The following is a 20,288-nucleotide window of genomic DNA, read 5'->3' on the forward strand; positions in this document are numbered from 1 at the left end:
CGAGAGGCGGGCTTTGACGTTTGCTGTGCGAGGGAAGTTCACAAGCTTAGAATTTTAAAAGGGCAGCGTCGGTGATGGATTCAAGCTCGGCGCATAAAGTCTCGTTTATTTGAAACATGTAATTTCTTCAGCCATTTGCCGAGGGCGATTAATATTTGTCCCTGAAGGCTTGCAGTCGCTGGTGGCCGAGGTATGAAAGAGCAAAGCCTATGCTTCATAAGGCGAGGAAAAGCAGCACTTGCTTTGTGGCCGACCAAGAAGTTTTTTCCGCCGCTCGTAGAAATGAGAAAGTTTTGGGTGTTTTGTCACAATCGGCAAGGCTTAATACCTCTAGAGTTTTGAGTTCATAAACGACGGCCCAACCCTGGCTGTAGCGCAAGGCGTGAGCAGAAGCGCATTAGTGATCGCTTATGCACAACGCATCCCTCATTCCCTGCCTGTTCGTTTGGTGGCCGAGCGTCGGCCGTCCTTAGGCCTACTCTGTATCGGCCTAAAATTTAATTTACTTGTCTGGGCTGAGCATTGGGTTGGTGTCTTGGCCTACACAGGCGTCGCAAGGCTCCTGAATAAGTAACAAACTCGTCGCTCAGCAGGCGTAGCTAAGAAGATCAAAATCTCATTGCAGTTTTGACAGTTTTGGGCGCTTCTTGTACACTCTTCCTCGAGTGATTTTTAATGCTCATTCGCTTTGAAGGCGTAAGTAGGTTTAATTTTTTTGTAAGGTTAAATATTTTCCTGCTGAAATAATTATTTTTGCAGGATTCTTTATGAATTAGAAATCTCATCCATTAGAGAAAAATGATTCTTTTCGAGGATGGCTTGATTTTGTTGCAATGATCTATTACCTTAACTAAACATCAATGAAGTGTCATGAATTTATACAAAAATTTCGTTTGTAATTACGTTAGTCGTTGAATGAATTTCCACATGTGATTAGTACAGAACATTAAATTAAAAGCTAACTTTAATTTTGAAGATGTACTTAATACAAAATCTTCATCTGAAACCATCAATTCATCTTTCGCCAATACCAGATTTCTTTATGTATTTTACTCGCTATTTCTGCAAGGAATGAAATATTGTTGTGATAATGATAGGAATTAAATATGTTATGATAATGATAGGAATTAAATATTTTTGTGATATAACACAAGGAATGTTGCATGCATTGTATCACTCATTTCACAACGAAAGGTGAGATCACAATTCCTCATCAGAGTTCATGGAAACTTTTTGGGCTCGAGAATGGCTCCGCTTGAAATAAATTTGTCGATTTTTCTTAAATGGTCTCTAATAATTAGGATTTTATTCTGCTAAAGTTTTAGCAATTATATTCTTAATGAATTTCATGTGACTTGATCTGTTGACATTTGAGAACTTTTGATCAACACGAGTTAATTAATGGGCGTCGGACGGCGCCCTGAGGCTTGTTTTGAAGGCTTACTGAACTATTTTGGCTGCACGCAGGAATTACCTGGAAAATACCAACTAAATTAATTATTTGGTCGCCGCCTTGCGATTGCAGGCCACAGTTGCCATATATTTTTAGTTAGGCTTTAACACGGGATATACACCTATATATAAACAGCATCATATTCATATATAAACTGCGTCATATCCCTAAAGATACATCGCCAAACTCTATTGAAAATATAGTTTCCATTAAGCTATGAGTCTATCGGAATTTTTATCCATGGGGAATTTTGGTAACGAGGGCAAATGAGCTTTTTTACAAATAATTATTACCCAAAATACGTTGATGTCTGTCAGAGTTTATTGGCAGCTATTTCAAGTTTTTTCGCAGTGTAGTCCATTAATGGCAAAGCTTTGAGACTCTCATCGATCGTGACACTTTTCTGCACAGTTTTCAATATTTTGGCATGCTTGTTACCCGTGCACTGTATTTTTTTGGAAATTAAGTTTTCAATGTGCCTTTTCCTCAAAAACTCAAATTCAAACCGTGTCATTCACCCACATTAAGATTTAAGACCAACGACTGAACAATAAAAAACATCGCCATTACGTATAAATTCGGGACAACGGAGGGCCGGTGATGGGGCGCTTACCGTGCACCAGCGCTTGAGAGGCTTCCTAGTCCTGCTGATGTAATTCCATTACCTTGCAAACGACACTTGTCAAACTGACAGGGCGATAGTTGCCCGGGCAGCTTTTGTCACCTTTTTTGAACAATGGTGTCACTAGCGTTAGCGTTGTCGTGATAAGAGTAGCGTTGTTGTCGGTGCGGTGGAGGTGGGATTGCATTGGTCGCTATAATTTTGCACTTGTCGTACATTGCGACAAACTTTTTTCGTAACGCTTCTGTTGTTTATGCGGCGCGATGGACGTTCCGACCTGTTGTTCCATGAACACGTTGTTGTTGTGACCGCTCTGTTGCTTCTGTAATATTATCGGCAGGGTTGCTTGATATTAAAGTGCAATTTTAAAGAAGCTGCTGCCAAGCTTAACTCTTTTTTGTTTCTAAAATATAACCGGAAATAAGTTCAGCAATAAAGTGTTAAGTTCAGCAATAAGTGTTCAGCAATAAAAGAAAAAAATAAAGTTTGTCTTCTGTGAACTCAACCTAATAAGCGTTTGCACAAGACTGGCAAACTATTAGGATTTCGTACATGATCTTAAAAAAAGGAAATTATCATCCTGAAACTTGCAAGGGGCCCGAGTTTTGTGTCACGCTCTGAATAGGCCTGAGCAAAGAGGCCGAGTTCTCTTATGAATTTCTTTGGCCGTAAGCTAATTAGTGGAGCTTACGAAACTAAGCGAAGTGATCTGATCCTTGTTATTTTTAGTGCGTCCGCGTCATGGGAAGCATCGTATTAATTGGCAAAAGAGCAAAGCATCTCGAAAGAAGAGTTCTCGTTAGGCAACTCGGTAAAGGTTGCGGTGACATGAAAGGAGCCACTGAAAGGCATCTTAAAATGAAAACAATGGCGCCAGTCCCGCAAAAGGCAATTTGGTGGATTTTTGTATCTTAATTACCGAGCTTTTCTTGATCCGGGAAAAGTTTGTGCCGGAGAAGCTGCTCCAACTCGCCTGTTTTGATCCGAGGGCTGAAATTTTCCTTATCTTAAGAAAATTTTCCGTATCTATCGTGATAGGTTGTACCGTCACGTGCTCAATTGATCGCATTGATAGTTTATGTTGCAGAATTAAATTTTTGGTTATTGTATTTACGGTTCTCTATATTTTGGAAAATGTTGTGATGAATCGATTAATCATACAGTAGGTTAATTAAGTATTGTTCAGTCATGAACTTGAGATTTTGATTAGCCGCGAGTGTTAGTTGCTCATGCATGGCCGCATATGCGTCACTCTGCCCACTCCCCACAGAGTTATTGCGTCACTCTGCCCACTCCCCACAGAGTTATTGCGTCACTCTGCCCACTCCCCACAGAGTTATTGCGTCACTCTGCCCACTCCCCACAGAGTTATTGCGTCACTCTGCCCACTCCCCACAGAGTTATTGCGTCACTCTGCCCACTCCCCACAGAGTTATTGCGTCACTCTGCCCACTCCCCACAGAGTTATTGCGTCACTCTGCCCACTCCCCACAGAGTTATTGCGTCACTCTGCCCACTCCCCACAGAGTTATTGCGTCACTCTGCCCACTCCCCACAGAGTTATTGCGTCACTCTGCCCACTCCCCACAGAGTTATTGCGTCACTCTGCCCACTCCCCACAGAGTTATTGCGTCACTCTGCCCACTCCCCACAGAGTTATTGCGTCACTCTGCCCACTCCCCACAGAGTTATTGCGTCACTCTGCCCACTCCCCACAGAGTTATTGCGTCACTCTGCCCACTCCCCACAGAGTTATTGCGTCACTCTGCCCACTCCCCACAGAGTTATTGCGTCACTCTGCCCACTCCCCACAGAGTTATTGCGTCACTCTGCCCACTCCCCACAGAGTTATTGCGTCACTCTGCCCACTCCCCACAGAGTTATTGCGTCACTCTGCCCACTCCCCACAGAGTTATTGCGTCACTCTGCCCACTCCCCACAGAGTTATTGCGTCACTCTGCCCACTCCCCACAGAGTTATTGCGTCACTCTGCCCACTCCCCACAGAGTTATTGCGTCACTCTGCCCACTCCCCACAGAGTTATTGCGTCACTCTGCCCACTCCCCACAGAGTTATTGCGTCACTCTGCCCACTCCCCACAGAGTTATTGCGTCACTCTGCCCACTCCCCACAGAGTTATTGCGTCACTCTGCCCACTCCCCACAGAGTTATTGCGTCACTCTGCCCACTCCCCACAGAGTTATTGCGTCACTCTGCCCACTCCCCACAGAGTTATTGCGTCACTCTGCCCACTCCCCACAGAGTTATTGCGTCACTCTGCCCACTCCCCACAGAGTTATTGCGTCACTCTGCCCACTCCCCACAGAGTTATTGCGTCACTCTGCCCACTCCCCACAGAGTTATTGCGTCACTCTGCCCACTCCCCACAGAGTTATTGCGTCACTCTGCCCACTCCCCACAGAGTTATTGNGTGAGGGTTTGGCAATGGATGGGGTGGAAGGGAGAGAGGGAACATAAACAGGTATAGAGGGAAGGACAAGGTGAATGGGAGCAGGTCTTGTGAAAGGTGTGAGGAGGCTGTGAGCAGGACAGCTCTAGCTTTTTCATTTCGGTTTGAATTTCTCGTCTATGGAACATTTCTTTTTTTGAATAGCTTGCATAGGTAATTGATCATTTGTTAATGAATGTTCAGTTTATGAACCATGTGTTTGATCTTTAAAATATATATTTTTTTCATTTGGTCCTCGAATTCAATACATTTTCTTTGATCAATTGAAATGCGATCGAAAGTCCACGGAATTTGGTTCTCATATTTAATTAACCTCCCATGTCTGATCAATAAGATCGGACATGCTCGCAATTTCATCAGGTATATTTACCTGTGAAATTTACCTGATATTTATTTGTTATTATTTATTTATTTATTTATGATTTGTTATTATTTACATCCTGATAATATTATTATCAGGGATATTTAACTGAGTGCTGCTGCTGCCCTGAGTCCCACAAAACAATATAAATATTTTATTTAACTCTTCCATTTATTAACTTTACTTCACTTGCCGCTTCGGTGCGCGGGTTATATTGAATTCCCGTGACCGCGACATCGTTGCAGTTCCTGGTAAAAAAAATTGTTACTGAGACACGGCGCCCCAAACTTGATTATACCTTCGTCCCTGCGCGCTGAATGAATTCATCTCCGCGCTGAATGATTTCACTTCCGTGCTGAATGAATGAGTAATGAATGGTATGGCTTAATTAACAATAAATTAAACGATCTTCAATAACTTTTTCTGAGGACTGGATTCATGCAAGCTTGACCAGCCAGGAATATCAACGACAAAATAACAAAATGGTTTGTGTGTCATAATTATTTATTAAAACTAAATAAATAAATAAAAATTAAACAATGTCGACAATATATAATTTAGATAGAAAGGATCCCAGGAGGGGCTACGAGGTACAGGAGACTGTTTGCTCTATAAATACACATTGCTGAGGGATTGCTGAGGATATAGTGCGTTTAGGGGCTGTGGGGGAGAGAGGGGAGGGCAGGGGAAGGGGAAGAGAGCCGTGGTAGAGTGGGATGGGATGAGTGGGGGATACTGCTGCTGCTGCATGTACTGCTGCTGCTGCTGCTTGTATTGCTGCTGCAGATCACCGCCATTATATTGTACACCGCATTCACTCATAACATTTTTTGAGGTAAGGAGGCATTCACAGGTTTTACCGAAATACGCACTTTATTTAAACTTTTCATTCAATTTTTATTTCATTTTTTATAGTTTCCATGCGCAATAATAATTATTTTATGGCTCATTTTCAGCCGTGTTTTTTGTTAATCTTTTAAATTTTTTTCTTTCGCTTCTCAATTTACCGAAGATGGTGTTAAACCTTAACAATCTATAAGGTCTTCATTGTTATATATACTGCATAACTTGGTTTTAGAAAATTTGCATCAGAAATTTTAAAAATTAAATAAATAAATAAAAAGGCTGCTCAATAATTTTTTCCGTGTTAGTTGGACGCAATAAGAAATACATGGAATATTTCACCAGAACCGAGACATGGAATGAAATACAAATTTTCTCGAGACGTTCCAAGCCCGTGAGATGACCAGGAGTTGTTCGAAGATCCGCGTTGGTGAAGAAAGCTCGGATTTTCATGCCATCCATTTAGAACACGGGAAATGCGCACAAAAAAAGACAAAAGTAATCTTGTAGCTTCTAGTTTTGAGCTTCCCTTTTGAGTTCCCAAACGAAAGATTCCCTGTAAATTTTCTTTCGTCTCGTCCGAAAAATCTCGAGTGATGAAGTCATATAGTGAGCGGCAAACGCAGTGGCCGCGAGAGCATGGCTTATAACGCGTCAGGTGGTGCTTAGTTAATAGTTTCAATTATCAGTTCAATGGTTTCACTTATGAAATTATTAGTGCAATAATTTAAGTAGAATCGATCAATCAAAAATATCAAGCATCCTTCAACTCGAGTAATAAGGCATCAATCAATTAATTTTGTCAGTTAAACATGAGTCAATTCGTTGAATTAATCATTATCGCTGCACGGAATATTAATTTGTCTGCCCAATAGCGTCCGAAAGTACGAACGAAATCTCCCAAAGTAAGAATACGCGAGATTGTGTTCACTGCGTCCAAGGCCTTTATTATATTATAACAATGCAAGTACTCTACAGTATGAAGGATTCTTTATTGGTATCTAAAAATCTCCATTGGTATCTCTTTATCTAAAATCTTCATTGGTATTATTCTAGTCACCTCAATGATTTTTTGTCACCATAAAAATTAATTATTAACGTGTATAGAATATGGTTGCTCCGCAATATAATTCAGTAAATCTCATTATTTGTTTACTCACTTGTAGACTCCAATGATTTTGCTCCCGCAAAATTCCTGAGTGAGTGAGACTATAGACGCTCTGTCCGAGTATGTTTGCCGAATTCGATTTGTGTGAGATAAGCGGCACTCCTAAGAGGAAGCATCGCTAATTAATGAGATACGTCATAAGAAGAATATTAAGTTCCACCAGGAAGCACTGGTACTTTGCCCTCGTTTCCCCTCAAATGACAAGTGGGTGATGGAGGGTGGGTGAGTGGGTGATGGAGGGTGGGTGAGTGGGTGATGGAGGGTGGGTGAGTGGGTGTGAGGGTGGAGCCCCACGTGAGCAATTGGTGAAGTGGGCGCTTTTCTGTAGCATGTCGCGTGGCCGACCACTCGTGGCTGGATGTCGCTAATGCTTGCCATTGTTTCCTAATGAGCCGTGCAATAATTACTTGAAAAAAACATTCGATGTTGGAGGAGGCATCATTCAAGATGACAAGCAGGCATCATTCATTCCCTTCAGTTACATAGCGATCAGTAAAGCTAATTCTTTAAAAATTTAAGTTGTTTCAAAGAAGAATGACTTAGAATTATATGGGGTTAATGTTATGCCTTTAGTATGGTTATCGCTGGCTTGGCAATTTTTCATTATCTGTTTGAACTGAAAAGTAATCCATATATTTGCTGGAGGAAGCAGTTCGTGAGCTAGTGACCAGTTTTGCGAAGAAAATCTTATCTTTTGCCCGCTGAAATAACCGCTTTAGAAATCTCATTTATATTTTCAATTACTGGCTCACTTTTTCACTTTGACGGTTTGTTGCTCAATCAATTATTATGATATATTTGCTCTAGAAAGAGCATTACTGACGAAGGCAAAACATCACTAGGAACTGACATAATAATAATAGACTGCACTTGACTGCAGTTTATTGCACGTCAGTTGCACTCGCCGTCATTTGTGTTCCCATCATTGCATGAATTACGTTCAGATGCTAGCATAGGGGCAGAAGTGTGGAAATTATTTATCCCTCATTACTTCTTCCTTTACTTCATTGTCCTCATCTGTGCGATGCTCCATCATCGAGGTTTTAATATTGTCGCTATGATTGCTTTGGATCACAAGTAATCTGCGGTTCAAGTAATTCACATGGTAAACTAAACACCCAAGCTTTAGGAAAGGCGTGCCACAAATCCGCTAATTCTAATACATTAATCCTGCCTCGCGCTGCACTCGATGCTTTAGACGCCGTTTGCAGCGCATCAGCCGACACCGCTTATTTCTTATTCATGCGACGATCGCGTGCAGGCAAACGCTCTAACTAACATTGGGTCTCATCTCTTAATGTTGTTTTCTGTTAAATTAATAAAGCAGGCTTTCCAGGCCTGCTTCTGCCCCGCTCCTTAAATAATTTGTTGAGTCACGTTTGTTGTTTTCCAAACGAAATGCACTCTTGCTCTAAGCCGGCCTCTAAATCTGCCTAATCTGATTTGAGTGACGTTAAAAGCTTGTCGCAAATATCCTTCAGCTTAGTGCTATGAAATTTTTCATATGTCGAGCTACGAATACGCGGATCGGCGACCGGTCTGCAAATAAAACACATAAGCGTTAAGAAGTCAACTAATTTTCGGGGAGACGTCGAAACTTGCACTTCTAGTACAATAATTATTCTCGTCGAGTCTCTAGTCGAGTACACGTGTGCGAATATTTGTACGTCACCACTGAACTCTGCTTTCATTTACGTCTTTCCTCGAACCGATTTATGACATATCATTATTGCTGCGAATATGCCACGTTCTACTGAAGGCATAGATTATCATGTTTAAGGGGAAAGATACTGGCAAATACCGTCATAGGAAGTAACTAGTATATAATTTTTTTAGTATCTTCCTGAGATTTGGTTCGGTGATACTTACATACGTTAGCTAGGTAGCAACACACCCCTTCCCCTCTTCAGCATTTTTTTTGCGCCGATGACAGTGAAAATTAATGAATCATTGGTTTATCTTCATGTGCTGCATAATTAGTCTCCTAATCTCGGTCAAATTAAATCATTAAACCAAAATATTTTTTCATAATATCGTGAATTAGAAATTTGTTTGGAATTTCGCAAAACCATTTTTGTAATCGTTTCTCATTTCTATTCTCAACACAGCAAGATTATACGTTAAGTCTTAATCAAAGATCATCCAGTCTTTAGGTAAAATATTTTAATCCAATATTTCGTGCTCTGTCTCATGTTCTGATGGTAAAAAATGTTTAGAAAATGAATTTTAATAGCGCGGAATCACGCGCTAGAGTCGAATTTGTTAGATCATTTGATTAAAATTTCGCTGTACAATATTCGATTGCATTATTTTATTATTTTACAATTTTCTACGCCTCGTTCTCTTAGACGGATCTTCTCCTACTAGTTTTACTCTCCGGCAAATTTTCATTTTTTTTGTAGCAGTCCATTCTCAAGCTACCTATTTTTTACATTTTTCAGTTGCTTCACGAAATTTTATTTGTATGTCTTTCTTTCTGTGTTTCGTTCCATTTGTGTTATCTAGTCTTTTTCCCTATATTCTTTCTTCACTTTGCATCTCCGTGACTTTCTCTTCAAATTTCCAGCTTTCTCCTTAACTTTCCTGTCTTCGCCTCACCCACTAGCAAGACAAACTCTACGGGCTTCGGCCGCCCCCAAACAGCGCACTCCTTACCTCAAGTTTTTCGTGGAGCGAAGCTCTGTGCTGCAATCCGACGAGCGGCCATTAGTCGTACCGTGAAAGCATAGAATCAGAGCGCTTCTATTTGCTTTAAAACACAGCGTTATGAACTTGTACTTGTTTAGCAGGAATGATGTCAATGTGACAGTGCATTTTCCAAGGAAGTCTTACGGGTGAGCCTAAAATATAAAAAACAAAATTACAGATGAGGTTATTAGCTGATCAATTTATTCACAATTATGAGTCACCTTCATATTCCTATTTTAAAATGCATATGAATTTTAAGATGTGTGTTACTACTTTCTTTGACGTTTGCTTTTGTGAGTAAATCCTTATAGGAATAGGAGTTTCAGATCCATTTAAAATCGAAGCTTATAAGATTTGTTAGAATTTAACTAAAGGCGTTTAAATCCGTTCAATACCTTGCAAAATTTCTTATCGAATAGCGCGCATTATTGATAGAACGTTCAGTGCAGTAGAGCGTTCATCTACTGGCAGAAAGTAAAGCAGGCGGAGCGTTCACCTGTTGCCAGAAAGTGCAGCTGGCGGAGCGTTCATCTGCTGCCAGAAAGTGCAGCTGGCGGAGCGTTCACCTGTTGCCAGAAAGTGCAGCTGGCGGAGCGTTCACCTGTTGCCAGAAAGTGCAGCTGGCGCAGCGTTCACCTGCTACAGGTGGGGCGCGCGACCACCTGTAGAAGCAGCGCCCCCAAATGCAGCAACAGGTAGAGGGGTTCGGTGGCCGCGCTGGAGGGTGATTTCGGGGATGAGATTCCCGAGGGGCAAGGACAGAGGGGAGGAAGAAGCGAGGGTAACGAGAAGCTGCGTTCAGAGTGCGCCATGAAACCATTTCCGGCGCTAGAAACTCAACTCGATCTAGTAACATCAACGTTAAATTTCGTTATCCATGTTCCTGCTTTTTATAGAAGCTGTACAATCTGCTCGATGTTTCTATAGGTCGTCACTAGGGACAGTCACACTAGCAAGGTTAGTGCATATTTTCCTGAACTCGGCCTAAACGCGGTAGCTACTCTTCCTCAGCTGTTCCAAAAGAAGAGACCCGAGCCTACAGCTTGGGGGGAAGCGGGGGAAGCGGGGCTGTGGATGGCAGCTTAGGATAGAGACTCTGAAGGGGACGGGGCGGTGCGGGTGGATATTCGGCAGCCCCAAGCGCAACAAGTGTATGGGGAGGCGCGAGGGGAGGGGTGAAAACTTTAGGCTTTGAACTCTCTTTCCTCGAAACCCGCTTGGCTCCCCTAAAATCCCCTCTAAAAGCGGTGTTTGCTCCCTCGAAATCCCCTTCGAAAACGGCGCTCTCTCCTCCTCTCATCAGCTGGCGGCGCTCTCGGCCGAGAGCGCCGACGTGTGTTGTAGCACTGCGCTCACTGCGCTCGTCCAGACAGCGTACTGTAACACTGCGCTCACTGCGCTCGTCCAGACATTGTATTGTAACACTGCGCTCGTCCAGACATTGTATTGTAACACTGCGCTCATTGCGCTCATCCAGACATTGCATTGTAACACTGCGCTCACTGCGCTCATCCAGACATTGTATTGTAACACTGCGCTCATTGCGCTCATCCAGACATTGCATTGTAACACTGCGCTCACTGCGCTCATCCAGACATTGCATTGTAAAACTGCGCTCACTGCGCTCATCCAGACATTGCATTGTAACACTGCGCTCACAGCGCTCATCCAGACATTGTATTGTAAAACTGCGCTCACTGCGCTCATCCAGACATTGTATTGTAACACTGCGCTCGTCCAGACATTGTATTGTAACACTGCGCTCGTCCAGACATTGTATTGTAACACTGCGCTCATTGCGCTCGTCCAGACATTGTATTGTAACACTGCGCTCATTGCGCTCATCCAGACATTGCATTGTAACACTGCGCTCACTGCGCTCATCCAGACATTGCATTGTAACACTGCGCTCACTGCGCTCATCCAGACATTGCATTGTAACACTGCGCTCACTGCGCTCATCCAGACATTGCATTGTAACACTGCGCTCACTGCATTGGTCCTGACATTGTTACGTAACACAAAACATACTGTAAAGTACAGTATAATACAGGCCAGTACAATACAGTACAGTGCTTAAGAGAAGCAACACTACAGTACAGTTTTAGTCAAGTATGTAGCTCGGCCAAAAAATTGCAGAAATGTCCTCCATCTACATTGATGATAATTGAATGGAAGAAAGCTTCCATTGAGCCGATGGCTGTTCCTGCTGTGCCTAATCGATGATTAAGATCACATGCTCTGCCTATAGGTAGGTACGATGTTTGATCGTATTTTCTGTGACAAACTTCCGTGTTCCGTCCGCGTGGGTTCTTTGTCTTCAAATATTTGCGCGGACATCTTCATTCTTCGAGATTTTCTTTACCATAGGATGCGGATGTGAAAAGCGCGTCATTATACGCCATTAGGAAGATTCCGTGAGAATCACTTGCCGTGCGTACCCCGCGCGGGACTCAAATCTGATTAGGTAAATATTGAATAAAAATTCTATTGCTAATTAAGCCAATAATCATCGGAAGTTTAATTTGTCGTGAATAGAACCGTTTTTGCTGTATTATGCGCATACTTAATTCACCATAAAAAATTGTAGAAGAAAAAACATTCAGGCATGATTTCCGATCATTTAACTAATTGGAAATATAAATCATAAATACTTGAGGCTTCATACAGTTGAGTGGGTCAACAGCACAGGGCTTCTTTGCATCGTCTCACGTCTATACAGTCGCGGTCTCCTAGCCTCGTCTCACGTCTATACAGTCGCGGTCTCCTAGCCTCGTCTCACGTCAATACAGTCGCGGTCTCCTTGCCTCGTCTCACGTCTATACAGTCGCGGTCTCCTTGCCTCGTCTCTCATTGTACAGTCGCGGTCCCTCACCGTCTCTCATTGTACAGTCACGGTCTCTCATCGTCTCTCATTGTACAGTCACGGTCTCTCATCGTCTCTCGTTGTACAGTCACGGTATCTCATCGTTTCTCATTGTACAGTCGCGGTCTCTCATCGTCTCTCGTTGTACAGTCACGGTCTCTCATCGTCTCTCGTTGTACAGTCACGGTATCTCATCGTCTCTCATTGTACAGTCGCGGTCTCTCATCGTCTCTCGTTGTACAGTCGCGGTCTCTCATCGTCTCGTGTTGTACAGTCACGGCCTCTCATCGTCTCTCGTTGTGCAGTCGCGATCTTTCATTGTCTCTCGTTGTACAGTCGCGATCTTTCATCGTCTCGCGTTGTACAGTCACGGTCTTTCATCGTCTCGCGTTGTACAGTCGCAGTCTCTCATCGTCTCGCGTTGTACAGTCGCGGTCTCGGCTCGTCTCCTTTACTAGCGACGTTTGTGTATAATGGAGAAGAAGAGAGGGGGGCGGTGTGCAGAGGGAGGGGAGCGAAGGGCTTATCGCCCCCCGTATTTCGGGCTCGCGGCGGTCCAGACCCGCCCCTTTAATTTGTGCTGCCAACTGATCTTTCCTTCGTATACCTGCTGCCGCTGCAGCTGCAGTAGCACCTGTAGCATCAGTAGCGCTGCACCGGCCCTCTACAGCTGCCCCGTAGCGGCGCCCTGCAGCCTCTGTAAAAACTCTACGTACGAAACCCTTCACACTTGCTCAATTTTCAAACTTTTTTTCTATTATATAAATCAGTCCGAACTGGAGTGACCGGGTGAAGCGATACGTTCGCGGACGTCTAGCCTTTAAAGTACCGAAGCGGTGGTGTGCGTTGTGCTGTAGCACATGCGTGTGTAGAATGTTGTGCTGTAGCACATACGAAAATAGTACGGGCAAGGAATCCATGGACAAGTGAGTGACGGTTGCGAAAATTTATGTAATGCCCAGCATGGAATGATCTTGGAATGATCTCCTTTCGCATCACATCGAGTCTCTATTATATGTGTGTGGTTAGTATTCACGAAATTTTTGATGGGATCAGTGACAGCTTCATTAACTGCAAAATTACATCAAAAATTTTTATTGTATTTCAATGATTTACGTGACTTTCAGTATACTTTTTTAGGGATTATCAAGACTTCTTTTAATTTGGAACATCTTATCAGTTAAAGGTGATGCTTTAGTGCCTTTATTGAGGCTGAATACGTGTCATTTATTCATCACTGGACTGACAAACTTATTGTTGTCATATGAGCGGAAATATATCGTCGATGAACAATTTCTGTCTTCATATTAGATTATTATGAACCCGCAAACAGGAGACATGGTTTGAATGTGTGTAAAATGAAATAAATATTTTAGTGTAATTAATAACATCCGCCGTGCGTCCAACTGATTCATCTGCTGATCTGCTCGCTGCATTCACTGACTTCTGCAGCGATGACGTCACGCGGCCGTGGCATGACGTTGCTCAGGTGAGTGGCAGAGCCGTGGCATGACGTGGCTCAGGTGAGTGGCAGAGCCGTGGCATGACGTGGCTCAGGTGAGTGGCAGAGCCGTGGCATGACGTGGCTCAGGTGAGTGGCAGGGCCGTGGCATGACGTGGCTCAGGTGAGTGGCAGGGCCGTGGCATGACGTGGCTCAGGTGAGTGGTAGTGACAGAAAGACGCTCGTCATTCCACGTCTCACTTACTTTTGTCTGGTTTGAGCTTAAGCAGTTTACGAATGTTAGCCCCTATAATTTATTATTTTTCTAGTATTAAGTTTTGAATATTTCAAATACTTTAACTTCCATTCAGTCCACCAGGAAAGAAATTCTAATTAAATCTCGTATTCTGAAATAAATATTATTATTAAAGCACTGCTGTTTTGTTCTATAAACTATTCTTAATGGGAGCTTCTTCATAGTTCTGGCAGTAGGTACACTAAACGATAGTAAAGTATTAAAGAGTATTATAAAGGGGGGGGGTAAAGAGTATTATAGGTCAATTCCACCCCTTGCAATGAAAGATGCTAAATGCAGTTGATCGGTCTGAGCATCAACAGAATTATTCGTCATAAAATGCACAAAAATTTTATGTGTTCTCCTATGCAGGTAATAGTTTTTCATAAATACTGCTTGTTTTTAAAGTTTTCTTAACTTGTCTGATCGTTGACTTTAATTCTCTCGGTTATAGTCTAATTTGATTCTTTGCAACCAATAATGCAATTGTTCTTTTAAATTTTGCGAGGCGCCAAAAATCTACGGACTTCGCAATCACGGATCCATATGATTTACACTGTTATTTTGAGAAAGATGATCTATAAAAACGATCAAGATTCATTCATCAATTCCATGCAGCGCAAGCTTGGAAGAATTTTTAGAAGTTATTGTAGTCTCCAAACTACGTATAGTAAATGAATCTTAGTCCTCAGCTTGCTTTTCAATTTTTCGTTAACTTGTCTAACTGCGCCCTCGTGAAGTTCAAGTGAATTATATATTATTAATTCATCAAGATGTCGTCTTATCTACCATCTTCTTATTCAGTCCCTCCTGTCATGGCTCTCATTATCATCGTTTTCTCTCATCTCCCGCTCTTCGTACCGCCTTGTGAAGCTGGTGGCTGCAAAAATAATCGATAAACTGTAAAGCTTGTCAGGCATGAATTAAAAATGAACAAAAATAATCGATAAACTGTAAAGCTTGTCAGACATGAATGTAAAGCTTGTCAGACATGAATGTAAAGCTTGTCAGTCATGAATTAAAAATGAAAAGTCAGGCCATGGAATTCCTGACTTACCTTCGGTGGCGTCAAATCCTCAACCTTGAACATGTGCCACCGTGGATTTTGAATAATTATTCTTATGTACATTCCTCATTATCTTTCAAATTTAAGAAATGGAAACTCATTTCTTGAAACTTCATTGCATAACCATGGTATTTATATGAAGTAAATGTGTAAATTTGCAGCAAATAAATGTAAAATTTGAAATTAGTTTTCGTGAATAAATTTTCTCAATTTTTGAATTTGATCACAGGAAAATTTTGCCAAGGAGCATCTTATTTCAAATACCATGCTTCGGTCGAGGAACTGTCAGTGTCTGTCAATCAAATTCCATCCCACGGAATTCGATCGATCGCAGAATTAAGTTTCCCGATTTTCGTGTATGGGCGAAGGCACCCGCGATGAATGTGAATAATTTAGTGCTAAGCAAAACTAGATGTTTTTCATTCGAGATACCTTCGAAATTCATGCATTTTATACTACTTCATAAAAGTGGTGTTTCATCATATCACTTGCGTAGAGTAGATTTTAATACTTTATGATATTACTTAGTACGTTGACCAAACCAAAATTGGTGATCAATTGGTATACGAATGAAGTACTTATTGAATTTCTGAGAAAGCTTGCGTGACGGAAATTATTTCTTATTGATGTCGATAGATGGACTGATGCATTGCATGCACCACAGTGATGCATGCATTGCATTCATCTCAGTGATGCATGTAACATACCGCATGCACTACATAAACCACACGAAGCATCACAGCTTCTCCCAGTCCCTTTGGGGGACCGGGAGAGCTTTGCTCCATGCAAAGCTCTCCCGGTCCATGGAGTTTTGCTCCATGCACCGCTGGTCCACTGGCTGCACGCTGCACCTGCTCAGGGTCTCTCCCTTGCTGTTGTCGCCGCCCCGTCTATTCATCTCTGCTACTGCCTGATCTTTTGACTTTCCTGTCCTAATCTCTATATTCAGGGCTTTCTTCTCTCTCTTCTATTTTTACTAGATTTATACTGTATTATCTTCCCTTCTTCCACTTGTTTTCTATTCCTTTTTCGTTTCTCCTATAGTCCTATTCTGCTAGACTTCTTCAATCCTCACACGACATTTCTTGGTCTCCGTGCTATTCGATCTTCCAATATTTTTCGTTCAGTCCATGCGCTAAATTCATAATTTTATTTATTCATTTGTGATGAAATTATTATATTAGATCAGTTTTCAAGATTGTGCGAGCTTTTGTAATTCTTCTTTTTTCTAATTCTATTATTTTTTTCTAATTGTTTTGGGGACTTCATTATACGCAAAACGCTTCTCATAGAAAGCTTTCATTGAGTGCATTATAGTGACATGGAATTAAAATTATATATTTTTTCGTCACTACCATTTAAAGGCAAAACTGAATAGTTAGGGACGTAGGTACAAAACATAAGTCGAAACTTTCTTACATTAAATATTTCACAGAGGAAATTACTTTCAAGATTCATTGAGATCAACTTATGGACTTCGGCTTCGACTTGAGAATTTTAACTTTTAGGGTAGTACTTTAGAATGTTTCTCCGTGAAATATGATTTGGAAGTTATGTCCTGTTAAAGAAATATTCTAGGGTAAAGCCTTGGGTAGTATTGAACAATATTTCATTGCATTTGAGCCCGGTAATAAGTGATATTCAAAAATATACCGCTACCATTATGCTGTTACGAGTGGCGATAAACTTGTCTGATTTTTTAAGCTTAAGTAGAATCAACTCATTCCTTAGCCGTTTCATGTCATTCAAACCAGAAGTAAATCTGTTTAAGTGAATTTTTTTTTCATATTGATTAAGATCGCATTATGCCACTGACGCATTTCATGTCCGCTCGCCTATACGACGCTTAAGTCAGATCATGTGTCCAATTTATTTATTGAAACGTGAACAACTTAGAACTTGTCATGTTTATTGAAACGTGAACAACTTAGAACTTGTCTTGTTAATCGGAACGTGAACAACTTAGAACTTGTCTTGTTTATGCAAATGAAACAACTTGGAACTTATCTTATTTATGCAAACGTGAACAACTTGGAACTTGTCTTTTTTATCGAAACGTGAACAACTTAGAACTTGTCTTGTTTATCGAAACGTGAACAACTTAGAACTTGTCTTATTTATACAAACGTGAACAACTTAGAACTTGTCTTATTTATCGTAACGTGAACAACTTAGAAGTTGTCTTATTTATTCAAATGGAACAACTTAGAACTTGTCTTATTTATCGAAACGTGAATAACTTAGAACTTGTCTTGATGTCAAGCGAAATGAACGAACTGAGCAAGGTTTCCTCTAACAGAAATGAGCAATATTTAACATTATAAATGAACCAGATCTGCGCATATTTTCAGTAAAGCACCTTCAGCGTAGCTATTTCTCCGGCTGGTGTGACGGTTCTCTGCAATTATGTCGCGAAACTTGTGTGAAAAAATGTGCATTGTCTTAATTTCATGAGTAAACTTGTGTCGAATTTTGTCTCTGGCTTGAAGTTAGAATTTTTATCCGTTAATTAGCGAGTCAACGGCACCCAAGTTTTCTTGTGAACGGAAATTTTAAACATTAATTTTTGCTCATTCAAGTTCTTCACGTCTGTAAATAAAAAACTAGCAAATTTGCGAACCGTTATTGATAAAAACTGTATCAGTTTTCGTGACAAGTTTTGTGAACGCTTTTCAGGATAGGTTTTTCCCAACAAGGACGTCTTTTGTGAACAAACTTTGCTCTGTTATGCCGTACATTTTAACGGCTAAAATCATCGTACGCTTTTTTCTAAAAATAAAATAAAATAAAATGTTTACTTTGATGGACTTCGTTTCTCTGCAGCCACGAATACTTTGTGTCTACAGCAAATTAACCAAGAAAGAAATAAAATAAAGGGAAAACCCTTAAGAAAACCCTAAAAATGATCAACTGCATATTTTTTCTTGTATTTGTGTATGTAAATAATGTGTCCAAATCAATTAAGGTTTTACTATGTTTCAAAATATGATCTTTTGCGATGGCGGTTACACTAAAGTTGCTTTATTTATGCGAGGAATAACCGCTATAAAACTAATGCATATTCTGCATAACTACTACATATGCTTACATGCGCATTACTTCAATGCTTACATGCGCATTACTCCAATGCTTACATGCGCATTACTTCCATGGTTGCATGCATGCGCATTACTTCCATGCTTACATGCGCAAGTGCGTATATCATTGTCAGGCCAAAAGTGAGCTTTGCGATACCAAAGCAAGTCGCACAACAGATACTGTACTGTGCACCTGTAGAACTGCTGTACTGAGTATAGCTGTACAGCGTACAGCTGAAGCACTGTTGTGCACTAGGACAGATTTATGTACAAGTACACCGTCGTGGAAATATTGTACAGCTGTATGTACAGCTGTACAGCTGTAAGGCTGTTGTGCACTAGGACAGATTTATGTACATGTACACCTTCGTGAAACTATTCTGAGGCTTTATTGTCAATTGGGATTGTCAGCACTCAGAGAGCTCCATCCTTTAAATGTCGTAATTTGAAGAGAAACCTAATTCCTTGCTTTTCTAGTTTCTCTGTTGCATGCATACAATGTTCCTGTACAATGGAATCGTAATCTTGCTCTATTTGTGAAGTCATAATTACTTTTTTAATCAAAATCTTGAGCAGCACCTAGCTTCAGGCCAGTATTTCTTCGTCTGCTACGAATGCCGTCCACCGAGGAAATCATTGAGCAATTTATTAATTAGTAGACAAATATAATACATTATAATATGTTTTGACATAACTTTTAGCTTGGGGCTCCATCTTCCGGATTAAGTCAAGGTTTTTTAGGTGATGTACAGAATGACATTTGATGCCGCACGCGCATCACGTGAATGGATGGAGCGCGTCGCCGAGTAGCAGGAAGGATCGAAATGCATCGCTGATTTGTACAGCATTTGAAATATTCGAGCTTTGGCGATCGATTAGATCAAGAATTTGCAGTAACCCATACTTGACTGGATTATAACCGCTGAATTAGAACGCTTCTGGCTTTACTCGAAAAGTTCAGTAGCACAAATAAATAATGTAGGTGGATTATGCAGTGTTACATAAGTTACATCTTATGTAACACTGCATAATGTAGGTGGATTATGCAGTGTTACATAACATGTAACTTTTTATTGAAATTTTGAGGCGTTCATTTCACAATTAAAGATGACTGTTTGACTCTACTAAATAAATAATAATTGTATAATGGACATTTCTCCACAAAGTCTCATAATCTTAGAATATTATCATCATTGATAAACAGTTTATTGAATGATCAAAATAATTTATTTTCTGCTGACCTCTAAGGTATTTAGATGGAACACCTGCAAGCCATTTTCGTTTACTATCTTTCCGTGGTAACTCGGAAATTCAGTTCAGTGTTCCAGAAATGTACGTACAATACCTCTCTACATCACAAGGATTGATGAATCCATTGTATGAGTACGCAATTGAATTCACCCTTAAACGAAGAAATTAAACATTGCTGTGTAAATTGGTTTACATATCTCGTGAACCCAGTACGCTACCTCCATGGAAATGGGCATGCAATGCATAAAATACGAATGAATTTGTTTGAATTGGGGCGCTTGGCCTGACATTCGGTACAGAGCTGACGCTGCTAGACTATCCCTGCCTTCTTTTCATCTTTGTTATTGCATGATTCATCTCTCCCCTGCTCATCTGTTTGCTCTTTCATGCTTCAGTTTTATCGCATGTTTCCCTGCTTCTCCACCCCTTGCCAATTATCTTATTCTGTAGCTCCTTCCCTCCGTCCCGAGCACCCTTCCTGCCTCTCGCTCCTCTTGCGCATTTTTTCGCTTCTTTTCGAATAGATTCGCTTTCCTCTTGCCTTATTTTGAGCGGATTCTTTTGCATTGCATTTCGTTTCATTTCGCATTCATGACGCACGCATTGATTAGCTGAGCAGCGCCGAGCCGGACTCAGGGCTTGCAGCGCTCGGCTTACGGCCTGTCTTGGGCAGCGCTCCATGCATG

Source organism: Hyalella azteca, unplaced genomic scaffold, assembly GCF_000764305.2.
Source record: "Hyalella azteca isolate HAZT.00-mixed unplaced genomic scaffold, Hazt_2.0.2 contig2171, whole genome shotgun sequence".
Taxonomy (NCBI): domain Eukaryota; kingdom Metazoa; phylum Arthropoda; class Malacostraca; order Amphipoda; family Hyalellidae; genus Hyalella; species Hyalella azteca.